We start from the raw sequence: 17128 nt of genomic DNA, 5'->3' as shown, positions 1-17128 counted from the left end.
AGAATCATAGAATCATAGAATCATGAAGATATTAAACAGTACTGGTCCCAACACAGACCCCTGAGGGACGCCACTCGTCACTAATTTCCATCTGGACATTGAGCCATTAATCAATGGACCTAAAGACTGTAAGTTGCCAAAGTTGAATCAGAAGTGTAATAGAAAAATTAAAACATTTACCGTTTTGTTCAATATCAAAACATTCTTGTTTTCACAGTGGTGTAATGTGGGTCTTACAGTGTAACAAGAGCTATGAAGCATTTGAAAATGTGTGGTATCTTTTGTATATCACAGATACTTTTCTCATGGATAAGGAACTTTTCACTGTAGGAAGACTTTTATATGACTCCCACTTGTTTCCCAGTCTATTTCTAGGCTAAATTTACTGTAAAGAGAGAGGTTTTGCATCTGCCTATATCAGTTCTCCAGTGTATTGAGGTCAGCTTCCATTCTCCTTGGCTCTGATGCCTGCCTGTATAAATACAAATTCCACTTCCATCCTATTATTTTTCTAATCAAGGGTTTGTCCTGCAAAAGAAGATCTGAGGTGACTGTGTTTTCCATTATGCAAAACATTCCATTATGATAATATCTTCAGGACAGTCTTCTACAGGTGCCCTGCCCAAAGAAATCACAAATGAGAGCAGTGAAATAGTAGACAAATCCTGCATAATGTGCCCTCTCATTTCACATTCAGGCCACAGAGTTCACCCTAATTTGCCATACACATTTCCTCTGACATTCTCGATCTGTACATATGGTAAAAATAAGAATTGGCAACTTTCACTATTCAGTGAAACATAACAGACTTCTGTTAAGTGCTTATCAAAAGAAGAAGAAGAAAGTGGTTGTAAAATGCAGTCATATTTAGTACATCCTTTGCTTTCTTTTGCCTTCTCCACTAAACTCACACTTAGTTAAATCTACAGTCAATGAAATTTACCTTTTGAGCTCAAGTTGTTTCCATTCAGAACAAAGTAAAAAAAACGCCAGCAAAGATAACCTGATATTTCTTAGAAATTCTCTTTTCCTTCTTATGCCAAATCCCAAGGGGCAGGGCTCCACAGAAAGGGAGTTTATTTTCTAAATCCTTTGAACACAAAGCTCTTACATTTTCTAGGACAAGATGTTTTCCTAGACAATTCCAATATTGTATCTTTGTTTTAATACTTTTCTCATAAAGGTGAATACACAAACGTATTTTATTGTATGTATTTAATTTTCATTAGAACTCGTTTCAGTTATTTAAATATGAATTGGCTTACAAGCAGACTCCTGTGAAGACACGTGTCTGAGTCTTGGAAAGCACATCATATTTCTGCAGTTTCTGTGTATTTGATTTGTCTGTTCTCTCTTTTTACTGTGCAAATTTGTGTGTTGTATGGGTATGTGTGCTAAATACGTAGGACAATGAATCTACGCTGACTTCTTTGTTTGGCAAAACTTCTGAATTCATGGGGTTTCTACAAGTTTTTAATGGTGATGGTTGTTTCTGACTATTTCTATAGCCAGCCAACTAAATTTTAGGGCTGTAGAAAACTTAGGCATTTTAATTATCATCCAAAATAGGTAAATGATCCTTTTCTTCTCTGGCTGTTCTGAAGCGTCCTTCCACATCTGGGGAACAGTATGCCATTGCTGTTCATTCCTATTCAGGGATTATTCCACTACTAAACAGAGCTTAATTTAATGCAATGTCCAGTCATGAACTTTATATCATCTTTTAGGCCTTGAATGCATTTCTTTTTTCGTGTATTGGTGTGGTCTGGTGTATCATCATCATTATGAACTTTTTAATCAAAGTAAATCCCTTGCCCTGATTTCCTGACTCAGTCTCTGATCTTTTCATATGTTTTCCATTTCTACCTGCAATTTTTTGAAGACCTTCCTCAACCGTCTCCAGTCTTTTGCAATTTTATCTCATTTACTGGAGCTGGTTTCAGTCCATGAAGTAATAATAAATTTGAAAAAAAAACCCATATGGATATTAGATGTATTATCCTTATTGACCCATAATCTCATCAGCTACTGTGCAGCATTTGTGACTAAGGTACATGACTGTTTTAATTCATCTTTACTGATCCACTGATGCTGAGCTGACTAATGCTGATGTGGATTTAACTACATGTAGGACTAGACCTCTCTGTAACTTCCCTTATGTTGCATGTCAGCACAGTATGTATTCTTCCTTCTCCAAGATGCAGCCATTTCATCTTCTTGGAACTCCACTTCATCTTCTTGGAACTAGTTTGAAGTTCAAGTCTACAAAACCAGTTTTCCAAGGTGGCAAATAATGCTTTTGTTAAATCAGACATATTTACAAGTAGTACCATATCATTTCCATTTACTGAAAAGCTTTGCTATAGATCTTTCAAAATTATGCCCTCCAAGCCACCTAACAGCAACATTCAGCTTCATGATGAAAAGCGAGTGTGATTCCGTGTCCCCTACTCCTAAATCAAACTTCGACCTACCCAATTGCTTGATTTTTCTACCATTTGTTACCGTACTACAGGAGTCTCAACACGCACATTTTATAATTACAGTTATCTGAAACTCCACGATATCCACACCCTCTATATTGTATCCGTTCAAACCAAGTCAGTTGTTTTCCTCCAAAAGCTTTAACCCACCTTCATTACTCCCCTCCCGTCAGTTGTCAAGAGTGATAATTTGATCAATACAGCTTGCGTCTGCTGTGAAGTCACACCGTTTCTGGCCCTCTGCTTCCTCTGAAACTGTCCTTAATCTCTTGGTAATTATGTTCAGGATGATTTTTTCCACCACTGACTAAGGTTAAACTTCCATAATTATCTGGATTGGCAGGATCTTCCTTTCTTTAAAGCTGGTACAGGTATTGCCTTTAGCTGCTTACCTCCTACCTCCTTGTGTTCCTGTACATCCGTGTCTCTGGTTTTTGGCTGCTTTGTTGGCACTTGCACTGGCAGCCTTCAACAGCTCGGCCATTACACTCTCTGTTCCTGCAGCTATCCCACTTCTGACTACTGCACTGCTCTTCTCGCTTTTCTTCTCTGCAAACATAAGTAGAACCAATATATCAAACAGCATAGCTATCAGGACCTTTCAAGTCAGTGATGTCAATATATTTTGTACTTTATTAAAAAAAAACGTGATCAGGATTATTGGATGAAGCCCCAGCTTATTACATCTGTATGCATGGTTAGTATATCCATATTTACACTCTTTTTTTGAGGTCCGATTTCTTCAAAATGGTCCCCAAACCAAGTTTCCATCTTCATGGGACATAAGGAGATAGCTTCTGAAAACCACCCCATGTGCATTAACATGCATGGTTTAAAATTCTTGGTTGGAGCAGGCAGTTGTATGAAGCCTGAAGGCCAACACAGGCCATCAAGTCTGCTCTGTGGATCTCCATGGTTTAGCAGGAAATGTTTGGATGGGAGCTTGCTGCATCCGTTGCCTCTCCTGCTGTCGCTGCTGCCATAGCCACTGCTTCTCTCCAGCTGTTGGTGTTCCAAACAGTGAGCCAGCACGGCATTGGATGTACACAGCTAGCAAAACGCTCGCAGCACTATCTGCTCTCTCTTCTCCCCAGTGGTTCTGACCTTAATTGAATTTGGATGGTGAAACTGTGCGCCCAGATCAGCTACCAGGGCATTACAGGTTACTGTGCAGTTGCTGATCTATGGTAACTGCTCATTCTTAGCTTGTGGAAAGTGCAAAGGAAACAGGGGTATCAAACCGTAAAAACTTGTGCATCCTACAGGTTGCGACTCCATAGTCATGCTGTGGTCACATACACAAAAACCGAAGCACCTCTGTCTGCAGTCCTGGGCATTCAACTCCAGGCAGATGCTCACTGCAAGAGCTTTTCAGATATCATCGTATTTTTACTAATTCTTGACTTCTTCTACTCACTCTTCCTAACTGCCACATTGTCCAAAGCCAGTAAAACAGCCAGGCTTTCTGAACCAAAACGGGGAGAAGCTTCAGCAACCTCAGTCTCATGGTACAGCTGTGCCTGATCAGAACCGGGCATCTTCTGCCCACGTCAGTTCAAACACTGCCTATTTCCCATGCAGGGGCGCAGCAGAACTGTGAGGTGAAGCATAAATGAGAGGACATATTCTGCTTCCATTGCTGGATGAATTTGAAGATCAGCTCTGCAAGAGAGCATATTCTACCTGCTCAGTACCAAGAGGATCAAATACCACAGTATATTCCCTGGAGGAAATGGTCGCAGTTTTTTGGCTATGAGCATGTGAAAAGAGCTGTGCTTTCTGTTTCACTTATCAAGACTACTATCTGTAAAACTGTACATTCCTTAATTAAACAGCAAAGAATGTGTTTGCTTAATTCTGCTTTCTATTGCAAAAACATACGATAGTGGAAGTGATGGATTCTGGTGTCTGCTAGCTCCTTGATACCCTTACGTGTTTTAAAATCTAGGCAATTAGAGCATTCATGTGGTAATTCCTCCATTATACTTTTCACATTAATATGATAATTTCTTCTGAATTGTTTAGTCAAATTAATTGCATTGAGCCTTATTTCAGGTATACCAAGCATCCTTCTAAAAGGAGTTATTAAACTACCAATTTTTATCTCACTTAAGAATTGCCTTAATAACAACATTCAGGAAAGCTGGTTCGTGATCTGATATGGTGATAGCTCCAATTTTTATATGTGTTGTGTTGTCAGGCAGCTTGTGAGATAATAGAAAAGATCTACTCTTGGCTAGGGAGAGGATGAGATGTGAAGTTTTCTCTGCTGGAGTGCATATGCTTTCAGACATCAAAGCTTTTAAAATTTTCCATAGAGCAGAATGGAAACGGGACATTTTATCACCTGGGGTGCTGCCTGCTCCCTACTGCTTTGCCTGCCCAGCAGCTCCCTAGGGCAGGAGCAAAAGCAGTTCAGATCAGAGGCCAGAAGTGGGGGCATACTCCTGGCTATGGCTGTGGGCATCCACTGACAGTAGATAGATGCTAGGACAAAAAAAAAATGATAACTGTTTTTCTTGGGAACTTTATAGTGACAACAAGCTTCAATAAAGAAGCTCTATCCTGGGCAATTATAAACGAAGCACCTGCAGGAGATGTTTCTTCACTCTTTAAAGGCTGTGACGTTCAACTTCAGATCTATCTTTTCCTCCAGCGTGGCATGGAAATAAACTGTAATCGTGTAGCACTGCCAGTCTATGTTATAAAGACTCTTGTTATAAAATAGAGTAGATGTCTGGTTACAAAATGGGAGTCTCCTAAAATACACACCCAATTTCTTTGTCATTAGTCTAGAGCAACATGAGAAAGCTATGCATGATGAGTTCAGAGGCAGACGCTACATAGGCTGCACAGAACTGGTCAGGGAGCAGCAGTGAGAAACACGGCTGTCTCCTGCAAATGCAAAAGGGTCTCTGAACAACGTCAGATATGAATTTGGAAGGGTGACATTTTTATTTATTTTTATTGGGTGATTATCCACTTGTGAGAAATACAGGCCAAGCGTCTGGGAAAACTAATTACGTCTCAAATATATCTTGATAAAATATAAAGGCAGATTAAGTTCCTTGGGTCAAAAGCTGTTAGCATAAGTTTGAGATTATGAGTTCCTTGGTTCTTCACTGCTTTAAGAAGAGAGAGAGAGAGGATTTTTAAAGAAAAACCAAGAGTACTAAAATAATGACTATGTGCATACAGAGAGAATTTGTTGATTAGGCTGGTAGGTACTTCTACAAAATACTATTTTTGCTGATTTTAGGTGTCATGTCCTTTACTTCAGCCAAAAGGCTGTTCTCACAAGCTCTGTAGTAAATAACCCTCCCCATGGTTTGTCTTCTTGTTTCTAAAAGATCATCCAATTCTCTTGGACTTTTGAGCTCAAGAAAATGGAAGAAAAAGTGGGAGATGATCCTTTTAAAGGCAAAGTACATGCTGAAGGAAAACTCAAAGTGGCCAAAGTGCCACTTCCTATATACAGGCCAAAGGAAAAGGAAGTGAAATATTTGGGTACACACTAAAGGCTGTGTCACCCATGAAACTTCCACTTCAAATCCCAGCGAAATCTTCTCTGACTGGCTTGAGATAAATAATCACCCAACACTAATCACCAAAGTTAAAATGTTGTTTTTCAACCTTGTTTTTAATTGAGCAATTCCATATCTAAGTTTCTTGCCCAATAGTTACGCCAAATATTTTTAAATGTAGTTTAGATTTGAATCCTGAGGATGACAATCTCAGCCTACAGTTGAGTTGTCATGTTGATGATCATCATCGCTGACCATCTGCCTCTGGTCAAATTTCTTTTATTGAGCCCTTTTTTTATTTATTCCTGGAGGATTTTCAGCACAGTATGACAAACACCCGTCTGTCAGTGGCATGTTCTCAACTTCATTGCTTAGGCTGGTTGAGAAGCAGTTAGGACTCTTTACCTCCTGTCCACAACATAAAAGGGATAGAGTTTGTGTCTCCTGTTGCACCATTTAATCTTTACCAAGGGCTGCTTCTTCTCCCATGAAGAGACCTGCTCTATAGTGTGAATAGTGGCACTGAGTAGATGTGTCACAGCTGATGTGGCTTGTAAATTAAGTCCGTATGCCCAGTCCAGAGTTTCTCAGTGGCGGGTAGCTGTCCCCTCACAGCAGCAGAGGAGTATGTCCCCTTCAAAAACAGTGGTCTGCAACCCACATTGGTAGAGATTGCAAGACTGCTATGCACCACTGTCCTTGGGGTTTCCCTTCCTATTAACGGATAATGTGCGTGCTGCTTACATGGTCTGATGTGTATTTAAATTGCTGTTGACAATGGCATGCTGAGAGAGACATTTATTAGAGCGAGCATAAAAGGGAGGTAGGGAGAGGAAACTGGCGACGAAGCAAGTAAGTAAATAAATAAATATAAACATGCTTAGTCAGAACATTCATCTGTCATATTGATTGCTTTTAAGATAAGAGCATAGATATTAAGAAGCTGGTATGCTACTATGAGAGAATACAGTTTAAGGTGATAGCCTGGCCACAGACTAATGCCGTGACTTTATATAAATCCATTGTAAAGAGTCCTGCCATACATAGCAGGGGGCTTGTATGATAAATTAAGCCTCAAGTCCTGTTGTCCCTCTTTTCAAGGAACTGAGTAAGCATTAAGGTGATTCAAGGCCTTTTATACTCCCAGGTCCCTCAGCCTAGTGCATCCTTTTGCAGTACTGGAAGGAATAAAGGAAGAGGGATTTCTCCCCAAAGTTTTCACCGCAGTGGCTGGTCCAGCTGTATCTAGATTATTTTTTTTTTCAGGTCAGAATAACTAAAGGTTAAATTTGCTTTGTGAAGGTGCAGTTCAGGCTGCAGCTTCATGATTGCTTGATGCCCATCAAAGCTGGGGCTGTTGCCGCCAAGAGCCATCCCCTCCTTTCCCATCTTTCAGCTGATGCTTTCCCTTTCCCCTCTGCTGGCACTAGCACCCCTGCAGCCATGCCAAGAGCTGGAGAAGGGAACTGATGCAACTGGACGTGTAGTGGATTTTGCTGGTAAGCTTTCAGCTGGGGCAGCGCACCATTCCGCTTCTCCCCGCTGCCCTGCAGGTGTTGCTGCACGCAGCAGGAGTGGGAGAAATGGCCAGGAGTGGGAGGAAGTGTGGGACCATCTCCCTCAGGGGGCTTAAAACAATTGTAATTCACAGCCCTCCAAAGCTTTCCAGGGAGGAAAAATAGGCCTCAGGAAAAAGAAATGTGTGTGCCAGCTTTAGGTTAAATTCCCTTTTCTATCACAGACTTTCTACCTGACTTTGAACAGGTCATTTTAATCTCTTTCTGCCTTAGATTTTCCTCTCCGAAACGAAGACAGAGCAGTACTTTTATCTTTCAGAACAAACACATTAGAGATTTCGAGGTGCTGAGGTGCCCAGGTACTCTGGGAATAGGGGCACAGAAAGACTTTTGATAGGTCTGCAAATATTTTTAAAGTGCTTCTGCCTCAAGCTTCCCTTTTTAATTGCCTTAATTGTAGACAGCATTTGTACTGCACAGCTAAGTTCTTTGTAGCTTAACATTTTCTAAGTATCCATGCTTTTAGCAAATCATTGGTGTAACTGAATTCCAGATAATAGAATTCAAGGTATAAAGATGAGATATATGGCAAAGGATGGAAGGGGTTTTTCAGGCTTTAGAAACGTTTTCACTGTGTTTCAAGTTTCAGTAACTTTTAGTGGCGTCACTCAACAACGGAGTGAGCAAGCACTCCATGGTGAAAACACCAGCTGGGGTCTATTTTACATGCAGTTACCTTTCAGTCATTCCACAGCATTACTCACTCCATCTGAACTTCAGCCTGATCCGAGATCAATGCAAGCTCATCAGCTCTGACATTGTCATCTTTTTTCCAACAGAGCTAATGTATGGTTTTGTTTGTGAGCAGACCCATCACTTACAGGGCTTCAGACTAATAAGCTTGCTTTAATACAGAGCAGACAGAGTGGTTGTTTGGACCACAACCTTTTTTCCAGAAATGGATGATAGTACTGCATCAATACTGTCATTGTGGTCCTCTTCCTAGTCTAAAAAGCTCTGCTCACAGAGTAATATCTGAAAAGTTTATCCCTAGAAAAAGTATACCTGATGTAGCCATAACAAGTGGCAGAATATCCTTGTTGCCTCAGAATTTGAGATTAGAATGTCTATATTTATAGCTAAAAGAGGATACCACTAGAAATAAATATTTACTAAGGTGGTGATATTATTACAAGGGCAGATCTTCATTCAAGAAGAAGTCAGTCTTATATTTACAAAACTCAAACGAGAGATTATAGACGCATTATTCTGGGATACATCTGTCCAACTCTGGCAATCTGATTTTAAAGGGACAATTACCAGAAAGGACAGGCACCAGCACTTTATACGTATAAGGTCCCTGAAAGAAGCTGGGACCAGGGGTATTCACTGGTCTTTTTCTGAAACCGCACCTCTACATTTTCTTTCCAGCTTTACCACATATACTCTTTTTTTGACCTTGGAAACACACTTCATTTCTCCACGTTTAAGTTCCTGCATTTAGAAAATGGGGATTAAGAACATAGATGCAAAGCTGCTCTAAGTTTATTGATATTTGCAGCTTTCAGAGCTCTAATGGGTGGCACCATACAAAGGCAAAGAGTTCTTTACATTTTACTGAAGTGATTCATTTTTCAGCTGGCCACAATGTTGTACTGCAAATCTTCAGTGAGTGCGGACTTGCCAATTTGAAGAAACAACTGATTTAACTAAATGGTTTTTCAAAGACATGTAGAGAAATTGGTGCAACCCTATCACGGAGATAAATTTATATTAGGCTGAGTGCCTCGTATTGATTAAGCTTATGTCAGCAAGGAATCAACTTGCTAATTCCATGAAAGGCACTTTTAAACTGAAATAAGAGTGTCTACACAGGGGGTTAGTTTTATATTGGCACTTTTTTTCCCAAATAAGACAAGTGTTTAAGCCCCATATCCCTAGTGCGGTGCATTTCAAAAGGGGAAAAAAAAAAAAAGTAAGAGAAGTGGCATAGTAGACATGGCAAAATCTATTAGGTTTAAGATATATCCTGTCCTTAGCACTCTGAGTGCTACATTGGCTCAGAATTAGGCTTGCTATGATTTGAAGCATCTTTAAGTCTGCTGCTATTTAACACATTATGGGGGGACACAGTTCTGTCACAGTTTTTTAATGGCTCAAACAATGCTGACTGGCATATCCCAGAGATATGCCAGTTCAAGGCTGTGGTTTCATGGCAGCCTAACCTCTCCTGCAGATCAACTCTGCAACTATGAAATCTTTGTATCATGCAACCTGGAAACCACAAATACATCATTTCTAAGAAGGAGGGAAAAGTGCCTCCCAAAGCAGTTCAGTAAACCCTTTTGCTTGTTGTGGCAGTGGTGTAGACAAAGTTTAGGACAAGCTGCTGCTAGCCCTTCTCTGCCAAAAGGAGGACCCAGACCTCCAACTCTTAATCGTCATCACATATGTACTTGGAATTATGTATGTGTAGGCACAGTGCACTGTATTGCCGACTTTTAAGCAAAAATTTAAATCAGTCTGCATTTTTGAAAAGCTATGATGTGTTCAAAGAAGCAGCTATACAATTGTAAAAAAGTATATAAATAGAAATATAAAAACTCAATGGCTTTGCAGAAATACTAACTTTGTCCATCTGTCTAGCTATAATAAATGGCAGAGCAACAGCGAATGTCCGAAAGAATCACATCAGCAAAGTACTTCCTGAATTTTAACAATGATTTCAACTGATAACTGATTACAATGCATAGGAGCCAGAAGGTGGACATCCCTTCCTTTCCCTTCCCATCCCTTTCTATTGCTTTCTATTTGGTGTTCATATTTTTATGTATAACCTTCCTCATGAATTAAAGAGCTTCCAAAATGGAAGAGTAAACACAAAGTCCTCGTCTCCTTCACTTTCCTCGTAGAGTACATAAGGATGGAATTTCCCTTGCTTTCCAAGGGTGTGACTGGACCTTGCTTCCAATGGTGTGACTACCACTGAGAGTCAAAAGTGGGAAAAAGGAGGTGTTTTCCGCTGAAAATACAGAAGCACATAAGCATGCCAGAATCTTCTGGATGTTACAGATTTAGACAGCCAGCTGTTGCACTAGCTGTGTCTCCTGCATATGGGCTGATTCCTGCCAAGCAGACTTGAGGCTGAGGGTGTTACTGCAGTGGTGTGCTGCTGTCACAGGGCTGTGGCTGCTGAGACCAGCCATCCCTGACATGGCTTGGATCAGTCCAGTGTGAGACTTTGAGGTAAGGAAGAAAACCTTGATAGACTCTGCATTTGGCAAGTGGCCAGCTGAAAGGAACAGAAGACCTGGGACGCAGAGATGATGTGGCTTGTCCTGCTGGTCTTCAGTGCTGGGAACTCCGTGACAGGTTTCTTAATGTCAGCAATACCCTATGAAAGTACACAGAATTACAATAACCATCCCTGCAGATGGTAAATGTGTGGCTTTCCACAGATAAGTCCAAATCCAGTAAAAATTACACAATCTTGTTAGTCACTATGGAAAACAGAGACATCACGAAATCCAGAAGCAAAGAGTCCAGATGTGCACTGATGTCCAATAGCTTAATGTTCTGTCAGGGATACTAGGGGAGGAGAGGCTTGAACACTTTGCAGTTGGGCTATACGTTGTGATTGCGTATGTGAGCTACACAGAATGACCACCTGTGACAACGGGGAATGAAACTTCATCATCATCCTTAAGGTAACATTCACTACCACGAACTTTGAGATTTTTCTGAAGTGCTGCTTTTTCTCCTTTTTGAAACCTGTGGGATCAGGCTAAGGATGGTTTATCTGGGGCCCACGTGAGATATCCGATATGCTTCTAGAGGTGCCACAGTGTCGAGCAGTTGCTGTGCAGCCAGGCTCAGAGACTAGGGGAAACGCTAACTGGAAAAGTCAGCTGCAGAATTGGGGGAAAGTCTAGAACACAAATCCTGTCTATCCTTGAGACAATTCCTTTCACACAACCAGACCAAAGTTTCTGAAAAGAATTTACTTCAAAATACAGCTGACCCCTCCTATATGAAGAAGAATGTATTTAGGGGAGAAGTGGTGCTTACAAGCAGATCCTAGTAGCGCATTCCTTTCAGTCTTGCTGGGCAGTTTGCCTCTGTTTACACTGGTTAAATATTTAAAGCTATCTTTCCAAAGTAAAGGAAAAGCCCAAAAGATTTTTTCTAACGTGAAAGTTGAGATTGTCCTTTAATAGGTACCAAGCCACATTCCATAAAGAAAGGCAGATGCAGGCTGTGAATTACTCCCTGCTCTGATCTCATCCTGTTCACTCTCAGTAACATTCACGGAAAATACATGCACACCTAGAAGACACAGCAAAACAACTTTTCTCCACTCTATCCCCCCACCTCACACACATACCTTTTCAATTTGTGTATCTTGAAATACTAACGCAGAAAATATGATCTGAATCTCATTTACATCAGTGGAAATGGGGAGTAATATCACCAAAAGGAATGTACTTAAAGCACTGCAAAAGCAGTGTGAGACCAGAAGTAAAAGCTCATCGCGTAATTTCTCCTTGCATCACAGCCTTGTGAAGCTCTACTCGCTTCCCTTGCATCTGTGAAATCAGCAGGTCTACTCCTGGGAGTAAGGATTGCCGGCTTAGGCCCTTAAATCAGCCTCTCTGTGTTTGAAGAACAAGAGAGAGGCTGTGTTTTCAGGCACTGTATGTAACTGTAGAAGAACGCACTCAAGAAAGGGAAATAAAAAGAGAGTAAAAATGTTCGCATTCTCTCTGAACAAAATGAGCTGTGATCTGCAATCGCCCTTTTAAGAGTTGTGACTTTTTCTTGTTCTCCGGAAAACTTCTGGCAGCAGCAGCCAGGCTGCAGCCCCCGCGCCTCTCACCCCAGCGCAGAACATGTCAGGGAAGGCAGGCAACATACGGCTTTAATTTGCAAGGGATCATCTACATTTCTTCTGAAGAGAAAAGAAAACCAAATCAAATCTCCACATACTCAATCTATCTTGAATAAACAGTATTAAGGGAAAAATGCTGTGGGTATTGGGAGGAAGAGACTCTCTGTAGTCCACTTTGACTGTGCATACCGTTTCTCCTCGTGCCTCTTTAAAGCATATAAAATCACTGTAATGGGGGGCTGACTTACACGAGTGCTAGTCAAAGATTGCTCTTTATTCCTAGCCCATGCTACACGGTAGGAGTTTGGGTTACAATAGGTGTCACACAGCAGGAGTAAATTACCACTGACTTCAGTGGCTAGAGCTGCGTTTCCATGCTATTTCTCTTATTCCCACAACCCGCAAATACAAATAAAAGTACAATTTTTACCTAAATTGACAATCACAGACTAATACAGCTAATTAATAAAAGGCACATATAAAGGCATCTGGGATGAATTTGAGGGTAAGATGACCTGGGCCACCCGACGGTAAGATAATTACTTGGTGTCTTGTCAAATGCCTGTTAATAACAACTGCCTCCACACCGAGATGACTTTCTGAGCACTTGGCTGTACAGCCTTGAGACCCTTCGCTGCAGTAAGTATTCTGGCTGCACCATCGCCTAGGGTTCGTGCTCAGCTCCTACTGATTTTCTTTGCTAATCGCTGCATGTGTTTGTTATTTTTGTCAGCACAGGCATACTTCCAAGAAATAGTCAATGTCCAAGGTAGGCTTTTAAATTTTAAGGATTTTGTTCTTCTGGCAAGACTAAATCCGTGAGATACTATGGTCCATGGCCCTGGAGCAGATGGCTATGTCATTGGCATGCTGCAAAGTGAAAAATATCTTACCATGCAACTGTAAAAGCTGCTTGGGAGTCTTGTCCAGATAATTTCTCTCCAGAATTTTGGTCTGTAGATCTCTGTGTCAACTTCTAGGGTCAAACAACTTAGTTTAAGGAGTTTGTATTACCTGGATTAAGGATTTTATCACCAGAAATACATGGTAGCTTTAATATGGCAATGTAAGGGGGCACCCTATTTCATCTTACAATTTGAGATGTATGACACTGTAATCACCCTCCTTCATTTCACTGCATTTACACTGTTCGTACCGATTCTTCAGCAAGCGTCCCTGTCTGTGCATCATGAGGACTTGTGATGGGTACTGCCAGCACTGAAGAGAGATGCCAAAATGAGTCCCACCTGAGCTGTGGACCTGTACTGTCTCATTTGGAACCCTCTAGGTCACTCCGAGAGACTTCATGAATGTAGTATACACATTGCTGCCCATCACAGATTACGTACTTGAACGCTTCTCTCTACCAAGCTATCAAAAATCCTTTCTTTCCATCCAGAACTAACACCCCTGCCCCCCCCCAACATTAACGGTTCTTATCAGCCAAGATTCATGCTCAACAGGAGACAAAAATCAAACTTGTCACACTGTATTATGATAAACATACTTTTAACCTCTTATTTAACATTTAAATCACAAAATCTTGAATCAGCTAAAAAGCTAATCATCTGAGCATAACTTTTGCTTTCATTTGGTGGACAAACATACATTTATGTTATTATCTGTGTTTAGATTTTATTCATTTGGGTGGTCACTAGCCTTACTACCCATATAGTTTGTGCTTACATTGCATCCTCTGCATGTAACATAGGCCTGTGAGATAAAGCTGAATAATTTCCTCTAGAGAAACAAGTTTTCCTTAAATGCTGTGGAAAGGAAGCATTCACTCTCCTATTCTGCCAGCCACTTAAAGGAAAACAAGAAAATACTCCAACTACTTTTTGCTTTGTTTCTTTCCAAAATTAAAAATTTAGATAGCTGCTTTTTTTTTTGGCCAAAGATTTGTGTCATCCCCGCCCCCTGTAAGAACAGTACAAAACAGCACCCTGAGGACAGCAGCATAGTGAGGATGCTACTGGGATATAAACAAAGTAAGAGGACAAAACTCGGTACCCTTCCCACCTGCCAGAGTCCTAATTTCCCCTACTGGCTACTGTAACAAGTAACAACAGTGCATTGTTTTGAAGTAAAAGTTGAATATTTTTTTTTAAGGTACAATTTTAATGCCCAAATTCTGGTCTCTCTTAGAATGGAAGACTGTATTTCCCTGGGAAGGGGAAAGAAGAGTGCCTGTGCTTTCAGAAAGACACTTTGTGTAAGAACCTGATTACCATCATACTGACCCAAGCAAAGCTGGCATCCAGTCCAGTCTCCTCTCTCCAACAGTCACCTGTGGTGGATACCTAAGAATCATTAAAAGAACAAGGCAGACACACAGTGATAGTCTCCTGTGGATGTGATGTGCAGTACTAGGGTTGTATGGAGAAGTGGCATCTTTTATTAGACCAAGACATATAGGTGGAAAAATTAGACAAACTTTTGGCCATACAAACTTTTCTTCAGGTTAGAAACACCAGCTGCAGCTCTCAGTTAAGAACAATTGCTTAGCATTTACTAAGCTATTTATTAAGTAAGCCAGCTCTGAAAGGAAGAAGATGCTAGCTGTAGAATAGAGAGGACATTAATGATGTTAACAATGCAGAGGATGTTAAGGATGGGAGAAAGAGGGGCATTTATTAGCTAAGCAAAAAGGAGAGACAATTACCTTACAGTCTGTTGATTTGGAGAGAGGTAAGCGGGAGGGGGGGGAGGTGGAAGCAGAAGGAAATTATAATCTACTATCAGACCAGCATCTCTACTGAGACCCTGGTTTTGGGTGTTGGGCAGAGTTAGGAAACCTAGTTCCCATGCTTACTTCTGTGGGACAAATTCTGTAGTTTCCCTTAAAGATCAGGACTCGAAGATCAGAGGGAGAATGTAGTGTTTTGTGAGAAACTCTCCTTCACCAACAGCACAGTGTTTCGGTCTATAAAGACCGTCTCTGGGAGTTCATGCTGGTGCTGAGTGGTTGTTTTCAGTAGCAAAACCACCAGGAAGGCAGCCATGCACAGGATGAAGTATGTTACAGTCCTGGAACTCCAAATGTAAGATCGGAGGATGCTGATGGTTTGATGGCAGGAGGTGTTCATTGTTGTAGCAGCGGATGGGCATCAACACATCGTACATTTGTTGCTCAGGCACAGTTTAAACTGATCTGGTGTTTTGGACCACAGAGAATTACACTTCTAATGATGAGTTTTGTGGTTTGGGGTGCTTGAAATGTAGGACAAGTGCTTCTGGGAAGATTCTTTCCACATAGGATTTTCTTCTGTTATGTGAAAAATCATTAAACAGTTAAAACTAGAAAGTCCTAGGAACTTTCCTGAACTTACCAGCTCTCAGCCCTCATTCTTCCCCCCCCAACACCCCCTCCATTCCCATTTCCACTTTTTCTTTCTGAGCTGGTCTCACCGATGCATCCCTATCTAAGCTCTAAGCAGTTGTTCTCAAGTTGCATCTAGCTTTGGTAGTTACTGCTTCAGAACCAAAAAAATAGCTTGTTAACCCAGAAATTTGTCTACTTTTCCTTCTATACCAGTTGATCTGAAAGTTACTACCTACATGTACAAACCTTGTCATGTACACACTGATCTTTCTCCTAGAACAATCTTCTGGCTTGTTGCACACAGCAACTTAGAACAGTGACTTTTCAGTGTTTTCCAGTTTGAGAAGTGAGTATTTCCTAAATATTTCAAATGCAGGCCCTGTAGATAGAATTTAAGCCAACTGACAATGGACTTAGGCATCTTAACTACCTTCCCTGGATTGCGTGATGCGTCCCCACGTCTGAAAGCCACAGAGGCTTCCTGAGACTAGCTTCCTGAGACTTGTTAGAAATTCACACTCATTTTCTATGAGAAACAGCACATATAATACTTGTTCCTATCTAAAGATCCAGTGTTCAGTTGTTTTAGGATTAATAGGAAAACAATACTGTCATTTAGGGCTGAATATAAATCAGGGTTTGTGCTAGAAAGGAGTTAGTAATTTTAATTACTGATGTAGATCTGACGAGGAGAATCTGTAGCTTAAAACTGTAAATATGATATGCAAGGAATCAAACTTTTTTCAGCAGAAGATGGAAAAAGATATCATTTGTGCGTATCATTTTTGAACTACCGTCCTCTGAGAAGAGAGTTCTTGACATAACTCAATGAACCTCAGTACACAAGGACATCAGGAATCGACATATTTAAGGTCGTGCAATTTCTAAACATGATCCCGCTCCTGCAGTCATTACACAGCATAGATCTTGCTATTAATTAGTTTGAATGTGGGACAGCACTGCTGGGAGAAAGAAAGTGTCCTAAATAGCATGGTCCAAATTTTATCTGTAGCTATCCAAGAAATACGGATGTCTTTTATTAACCCTTGCCACCTGTGACAGCTAGAAATAAATGCTGGGCTTGTCTTATTCCTAATGGATTTTTGCAGCTCATTAGCGTGTAAAGTGGGAAGGGTGGGAGCATGCTGCAGAGAAGGAAGACAGCTGGCTGGAGAAGTTTCATGCCTGGTTCAGCTCTGAATGGCAGCATTAACCGTCGGACAAATATGAGGACATTCACGTCCACGACACAGAGGCTTGGTTACTGAATGTTTGGAGAACGTGGTAGGATTCTCCTCCTCTCCAGGAGCACGGTTTATTATTCTTATTGAATTCCAGCGAGTACAGTAAATCCCCCATTCAGCCTCCATCATTTTTCCATGCTCTGCATT

The 17128-nt window shown here is 40.9% G+C and overlaps 1 protein-coding gene across 1 annotated transcript in view; it reads left to right on the top strand.

The window, feature by feature from the left end:
* Positions 1-17128, top strand: part of FZD1 (frizzled class receptor 1) — a 32172-nt gene that overhangs the window by 11826 nt on the left and 3218 nt on the right. The window lies entirely within an intron of this gene.

Source organism: Pygoscelis adeliae, unplaced genomic scaffold (genome assembly GCF_000699105.1).
Source record: "Pygoscelis adeliae isolate BGI_AS28 unplaced genomic scaffold, ASM69910v1 Scaffold27, whole genome shotgun sequence".
In the NCBI taxonomy this organism is placed as follows: Eukaryota; Metazoa; Chordata; class Aves; order Sphenisciformes; family Spheniscidae; genus Pygoscelis; species Pygoscelis adeliae.
The sequence above is the reverse complement of the archived record's forward strand: the minus strand, read 5'-3'. Positions and strand labels throughout refer to the sequence as shown.